At 42.2% G+C, this 7,409-nt stretch overlaps 1 long non-coding RNA gene across 2 annotated transcripts; it reads left to right on the top strand.

Moving 5' to 3' along the window:
• Window positions 1-466: 466 nt before the first annotated feature.
• LOC146763471 (uncharacterized) lies at window positions 467-7,409 on the top strand. Of its 2 annotated transcripts, XR_014951870.1 has the most exons (4): window positions 467-588; window positions 1,769-1,853; window positions 4,503-4,567; window positions 7,276-7,409. It is a non-coding gene; the product is annotated as an uncharacterized LOC146763471 (long non-coding RNA). The 2 variants fall into 2 exon arrangements; XR_014951869.1 differs by lacking the exon at window positions 7,276-7,409 and having other exon boundaries at window positions 4,503-4,641.

Below are 7,409 nucleotides of genomic sequence, written 5' to 3'. Positions count from 1 at the left end.
ATTGGATATTGTACCCTCTGGTTTTCCTAAATATGAAAATGCATGTATATTCATAAAACACTTGAGGAATGTTATCCCTGTTTGGTGGGTCTATCAGCTTAGGAAAGATATTAGGGAAATTTGCAAAAGCCTTGGGAGTGGGAAACACCTGTCCTCCAGATTTGGGGTCAGGGTGTGAAACCTGTTTGCATGGGTGTTCATATGTGTATGTAATGGAGACTGGTAACAGAAACTAAGAGATAGTGATTTTGTCCTTGCAGAGACCCAGAGGTAGTTGGTTGCACAGTAAATGGGAGAAATGAAAAATTATGTTGTAGCAGTTTAATCAAGTGGTTTCTAAAAAAAAAATAAATATGGAGATTATTTCTCTATAAAACATTCTAAGATGTCACCAAAGGACACTTGATGTTATCAGATACATTTAAAAGGAACAAGTCTCAAACTGATAATGTTTCTGAAAGGTCAGTGGCTGCAGGACATTTGCAAACCATGAATGATTAACAGATAGAGTTTAAAAGGCAGCGAGTTTCCATCCCTTCCTGTGCTGCTCACAACTGAAGGAAACACATAGGAAGGATTTTTAAGTGGGTAAGAGCTGAAAATCTTGAGTATGGGGAAAGACTTGCTACTTATAAGAGTGTTAGGAAAACATCAGAATATATGATTTATAAATATACCTGAACTCCTCTTTGGAGTCCTGCCAAGCCATGGGCAGCATGTGTTGCTGGAGGGAGGAAGAGCAGTGTCCTCAGATTGCTCAGCTGAACTCCTTAAATAAAACACAAGGCTGCTAAATTTTTCATCTGTCTCTCTCAAATAGAAGTTCTTAGTCTGACAGCTTTTCCTTTGCATTCTTAAGCGTTACTATTTTAATAGCAATATTTGGTCCACAATGCCCTGACTCGTACTTTGGGTTTTCTCTGTGTGCCCTTGGGGTTTTCTCTGCTGAGGGAGCTGAGACATCCCAAAGCTGTTTGCCAGAAGTGACCTGTAATTTTCCAGTAAGTCATCGTGCCATCAGGAAATGCCACTTTGTGTAGCTCAGAATATTTCCTGAAGATGTACTTCATGGCAATGTTTAATTCTAGAAAGACCAAAACAAACAAAAAAGCATTTTTCTTATGTTAAAGCAGAGTTGTTTTATATAAGATTTTACAATGAAATGCATTTATCCTATAAGCATGAAAAATACAGCAAAGCATTTCAATAAAATATTTCTTTAGGAACAAGTCACAGAGGTTCTTTTGTCCATTTTTATAATGGAAAATATATTTAATCTTGCAGAATTTGCTGTGAAAGGGGAAATCCTATTAAAGCCAGCTTTGTTTTCTCTCTGTGCTGCTTTGCTTTGGTTTATGTCTTGTATTAATGAGGTGCTCAACTGTGCAAGAAATAATGTTTTTCTCAGTTTGTGGTTGACTTTTTGATTGCTTAAACTTATTTGCTGTATGATATCTTTACAGTCCAAGTTTTTGTAATTTATAACTTAGCTATACAATATTTCACAAAGATGCAATGTAGTGTTAATATCCTATATATGGAATGAGAGATGCAGTTGAATTTAACTCTTGAGTCTCTTAAAGATGGCAGGACTGTGGTTTGGTGTTTGAATCTGGAAGAGAGCATGTCACTTGTAAAATAGTGAGATTTAAACATAGGCTGTTGGACAGTTTGGTTTTGGCCTTTTGGAACATTTTTTCTTTAAAAAAATTCAGACAGTATATTTTGTAGTACAAGCCAATAGAATAAGTTTTATGTTCCTTTATAGGTTAACTTGCTGGGGACTGGGATTTTGCTGGAGGCCAAATGCCAGTGCTCCCACCATGAAATGTGCATTCAGCTCCCCTTAAAAGGTAAACCCCATGGAAAACCCACACAAATTATGAGAAAATGTTATGAAATGAACCATGAATTTTTAATATTCAGTTACCCTGAGGTACAAGCTAGAGCTTAAAATAAATTGTTTTATATTTCATACTCTGAGTAGTGCATGCAACAATACATGAAGGGAAATGAAGTTTCCAAAGGGCTCTGCTTTGGGTTAAACAGAACAGTTTTATGAACAATCATTCTGGAGACACAATTGTACCAGACCTGCGTACAGACAGAGCTGTGTGTGGGCACAAAATCTGCTGGTGCCTTTCTTTGTCTGTCCATGTCTGGTGTCTCACCTCCTGCATGATCCAGGCTCCTTGCACAGCCTCAGTGGCCAGCTCAGCGTGGGCTGCCACTCCTGCCTTCAACACTATGGCAGAGAACACAAAATTACTTGTGGTGGACAGGAAACTTGACAGGAATTCAAGCGCCACTTTTCACCTGAATTACAGTGACCCTTTTTTTCCCCTCCCTGGTCTTCTAAGTGCTGAAACATCTGCAACTTCCCCCAGGCCCTGCTGCTTCCTTTCCCTGCACACCCTGACCCAGCAGTGAGGACACCCTGCAGCGAAGTAGCTCCTGGCACTTGGGTACATGAGAGTAAGCTGGGCCCAGCTCATTGCCTCTTTGGCTGAATCTTTTGTCCCGTATTTTGGCATTCTAACACAGAATCATCTTCTGCCCAGTTTAAGATCATCCCCCACTCTGGTCCTTCCCCTGTCAAACTCTGCCCCCGCTGGAGTGGGACACCAGAGGTGCACCAGCATTTCCCAGAGATAAGAGTGAATTACAAAACCCTGGAGAGAAGAGTACCACTCCCACTTCAGTGCTATCTTGACAGAAGTTATGATCAAACCTAATTATATCTCACTCTTACTCAGACTACTGCAAGCAACACTGGAAAATATTCCTGCACATAAGCATAACCTCAAAGTGATTTGTATTTCCTTTTGCAGAATTGCAGTACCTAATTCTACAAGCAGTTCTGCCACACACAATTTCCCACTTGATATGTTTTATTTGAAACTGGAATCCTTCCTTTAGTCAGATGAGACATGACTGTTGCCAGTGCTTTGAAAAAGTGGAAGCAGTGGGGAAACTGAGGCACTACTGGCGCTGGAGATATTTGTGTTGGCTTTGGCAAAGAGGGAAAAGAGCCTTGGGGATGATGTGTGACACTCAGTAGCCTTGTAGGGATGGCACAGGTGACATATTTACCTCCAGTCCTCCTCCAAGGGAGCAAGGTGTGGACTGTCTCCTACTGCATTTGAGTGCTGCTTTACTTTGACTATGACACATGGGATTCAGAGTGTGTTAGAGGAGTTGTATAGATTAGAATGCTCTCACACTTAGTCTCATTCAGGTTAGAGACAGGAAAATGTCCCACTGATGATGTGGTGGCCAGAGGTGAGCCCTGGAAGTCACAGCGCAGGGACCAGAGTAGTGCTGCCACCCTGCATGGGCATACTCAAATGGGGCTCCTTCCACAGCTGATATCTGGGGCAGATGCTGCTAAATTTGTAAACCCAAGCTCTGTTTTTTTCACCAAGAAAAGGAAACATTGGGAAAAGTTAAATTATCTTCAGGAACTGCCTTCCCATTTATTTTATTAACTAAGAATGAAAAGCACATTAAGCATAACTGAATTATTCTGTAACTTGTGTTACTAATAGATCTCTAAAAAAATTGAGTTTCCTTCAAGGTAATAATAAATGTACCTGGCACTGGAGATGGAACTGTAGTGCCCACAGAAATGGCATTGAGATGCTGGAGCCTGCTGGTACGCCTATAAAGCAGGAAAAAATTTAAAGCATTGAAATGGAAAACACAAACTGGTGGCTGTAAACATAAAGTTATTTCTATAGAGGCCAAACCAGAGACCCAATACTACAATGCAGGTACAGAATAAACTCAAGATTTTACATAAAAGCTTGTAAATCAGCTGCTGCCTCACTGAACATGCACATTTTCATGTGCACAACTCATGGATGTAAATGGATACAAATGGCATTTAGGCCTAAAGTACGTAAGAAATTGTATTTGTTCTGAATGTCCAGGGTTTGACAAAGTTAATTTTTAACACTGGAAGAATTTCGAAGGTCTGAGGTGTAGTGACAGCTTTGCCCAGGGTCTGGTTGGAGAAAGCTTGGCAGAACCTTCTGTGCTGCCAGCCTGGGGTGCAGAAGGGTGGTGCTGCGGGGATGTCAAAGTGGGGGTCCCTCCAATCAGGGTGCCTGGTGTTCCCCATGAGCAGCGCAGGGATGGAGGGCTTTCCCCCTGCAAAACAGACCACATTACTCTGTTTTCTTAACCAGAAATAAAACATGCAGCAAGAATTTTGCAATGTACCTGGTCCAGTGCTTTCAAGAAATGATATGTGATACATATATATTTATTTGGTTTTAGTTTGTAATTTTGGGACAGGTACAGAGGAGAGTTCAGAACTGCTGTATGATTTAGCAGCCCCAGATTAGCCACATTTCTATCTCTGATTGTAACATTTATATGACCTGATTTTGTTCAGAATAACTTTGACTTAATCATAAAATAAGCCTGTGATGTGTATGACAGATTTAAAAATTATCTTTGACCTAAGTCTGAAATTAATTTTTGACATATTCTTGTAGCAGCTTTCAGGAAAAAAAAATTAAATTGCTGAGAAGACTGTCCAGGTGGAATTCAGCTTAAACCTGTGAGTATTGATGGATAACTCTGTTGTATTCACCTTGATGCTGTTTGCCAGGATGTTACTGTAATGTCTGTCTCAGAAAAGATTGTGGGCAGGTAAAAACCCAATTAAAATACACATTGCAGTGACTTGTTTTAAAGTACTTAGCAGTTCTAGGTTGAAGTCATGAAGGATTTTAGGCATTTTTCACCATTAACATATTTAAATTCTCTATTCATGACTCTGGTATCAACATCCATATTAGTGCCATTTCTTTGCAATCAAAAACTCCCTGCCAGAAGCCTGACCATTTCAATGAGTGTCTCATTCACCTCCAGAGGAGTGCTGGGCTCAGTGATTTGATCCTCCTGGAGCATAATTCATTCAAATAAATGTAAATCACTATTTTATGTTGTTTGGTCAGGGTTTATAGATGTCAGTGTACACTACTGTAAAGGCACATGGCAGACATTAAGGGAGGAATCAATGTGCTTCACAGAGATGAGAACAGGCAGGGGTTGGTTTTGGTTTATCCACAGAACTGAAGTCAGCGCAGCTGTTATTGATTTTGATCCCACAAGTGTTTGACCTCCTTTGTACAGCACAACTTGTCTATATCACAGCTGAATTTTTTTTGCCTTGTACTTAATGTTCATATTCCATTAGTATGCTATTTGAAAAAAATAAATCAATGCAATTTGTTAATTAAAAAAAGGGAAATTCCACAGCCTTCAAACCTGAATCATTAAGCTGCTCTCAGTGTGGCCTGACCCTGCTGGGAGATGGCAGTCTCACAGCTGGGGATCACAGACTCATAGAAATGTTTAGGTTGGAAAAGATCTTTCATATCCTCGAGTCCAGTTGTCAATCCAGCCCTGCCATGTCCACCCCCCAACCATGTCTCCAAGTGCCACATCTATGTGGCTGCTAAGTACCTCCAGGGATGGTGACTCAGCCACTTCCCTGGGCAGCCTTTTCCTGTGCTTCCCAAGCTTTTCAGTGAAGAAATTTTTCTAACATCCATTTTCTAATATCCATTTTTTAACATCTAAATATTTCTAAACCTCCCGTGATTCAACTGGAGGCCATTTCCTCTTGGCTTATCTCTTATTACTCAGGAGAAGAGACAGACATGGGGTACACTGCATGTGCAGCCGTGGGGCAGAGGCTCAGCTGACTGCAGCGTTACAGGAAAAAGTATATTCCTGCATTTTTAATTTGCATGTATATATTGAGAAAGGTAAGAGAAAACCTGCTGATCTGTCCAATTCAGCCAGACCCAGATAATGTCATTCAGCTCTATTTAATCCCTCAGTCAGCGTCAAATCGTGCATGTCTCCTTCCAGCCCTTGGGCCTGCCAGCTCTCAGTGTACCTGCTCTATGAGAAGGAGAGGGAATACAGAGCTCTTCTCCCCCTTCATTCCAGCTTAGTGCCACTGCACAAGGTTTGTTCTCTCATCAGGCAGGCTGCTCTGAGGCCTGCCATTTTCTGTTTTCCTTTCCACTGGTTTTAGCCTTGCTGATCAGTGGGATGGCTGGATGAGAGGAGCTGAAACACTGTGCTAGGGCTGCAGCCTGCTGGGGCCAGGGGGAGCGGGCTATACAGTGGGGCTGGCTGCCAGGACAGGCTGAGGGGCAGCAGCACCTGGGGGGGAGGCTGAGGCTGCTGCAGTCCAGGTGAGCTGCAGCACTGTGGTGCAGGGCTGTGGGAATCCAGAGCTTCCCTCTGGCTGCCCTGGAAGACCTGGGACCCTGGCAGGGGGTCAGGAACCCCCCTGTACAGAGCCCCGAGAGACACTGTCTCTGATCTCTGTCCATGGAAAAGAGAATTACAAGCTCTGAGTGTTTGATATGAGTAATAATTAAGTGTGGCCCGAGTGCAAAAGTAAAATTTTAGGATTCTAGATTAGGGGTTCAAAGGGAACAAGATGGAGGAAATTGGGTGTGTCTTGTCCTTTTTCTCCTTCTTCATGCCCTCCATATTTCACTGTAGTGCTGGCATTTTTCTATTGGTTTAGGCTGGGGACACACTGTTTAATGTAGGTGACAGATATTGGCACATTATTGTAAATATAGCACACGTAGTTTCTGGTATTTAATGTTTGTAACATCCCACTGAGGGTAGAGCCCCACACGCTGCCCTGCAGGACAGACCTGTGGCAGGGCAGCAGAACATGTTAGAGATAAGCAAGAATAAACAACCTTGAAAACAGCACAGACGAATTATGACTTCTTCTTTGGCAACGGGGCAGAAAGACAGAGACTTTCTACAATCTCAGAATCACCAATACCACAGATTCCGACACAGAGCGAGTGACACCTCTGAGCCATCAGGGCTCTGGCTGGGTCTGCTGGAGCCAGAGTGCTGGCAGAGACTGGTGCTGCCAGCTGTGTGATCTGCAAATGCCCTTGTGCAAAATGCAGAGACAGGGAGTAGCTGCAGTTACAGTGGCATGTCTGAATGAGCAGTTGGTTTGTTTGTTTTTTAAACAATAATTGAGCTGGTTCAGCTAACTCGGTTTTAGGATGCTAAACTGTTGATCTGTTTAGGCTTCCATATATTATAGTGGGAGTTTTTTTCCCTCAAGAGGCAGATTCATGGAAAAAGCAATATTCCTATGTACAAGAATGATACCTTCATCTTGTACCATCTCCAGCTAATACTTTTCCTGCTTCAGTTGCTCCCCGTGTATCAGTTTCATCCAGACTGATGTTAAGGCTTGTTCCACAGGGTAGCAGTGACTGAACAGTGCAACTGTGGATCATTCTGGTCAGGGTAAGTCCATGTGAGCCACAGAGTAAGAAAAAAAACTGTGTGTCTCTGCCAAGGAGAACTTAAAACCTGGGTGGATCCTTCATGGTTTC

This window comes from Lonchura striata, chromosome 1A (genome assembly GCF_050655825.1).
Source record: "Lonchura striata isolate lonStrDom1 chromosome 1A, ASM5065582v1, whole genome shotgun sequence".
NCBI lineage: Eukaryota > Metazoa > Chordata > Aves > Passeriformes > Estrildidae > Lonchura > Lonchura striata.
The sequence above is the reverse complement of the archived record's forward strand: the minus strand, read 5'-3'. Positions and strand labels throughout refer to the sequence as shown.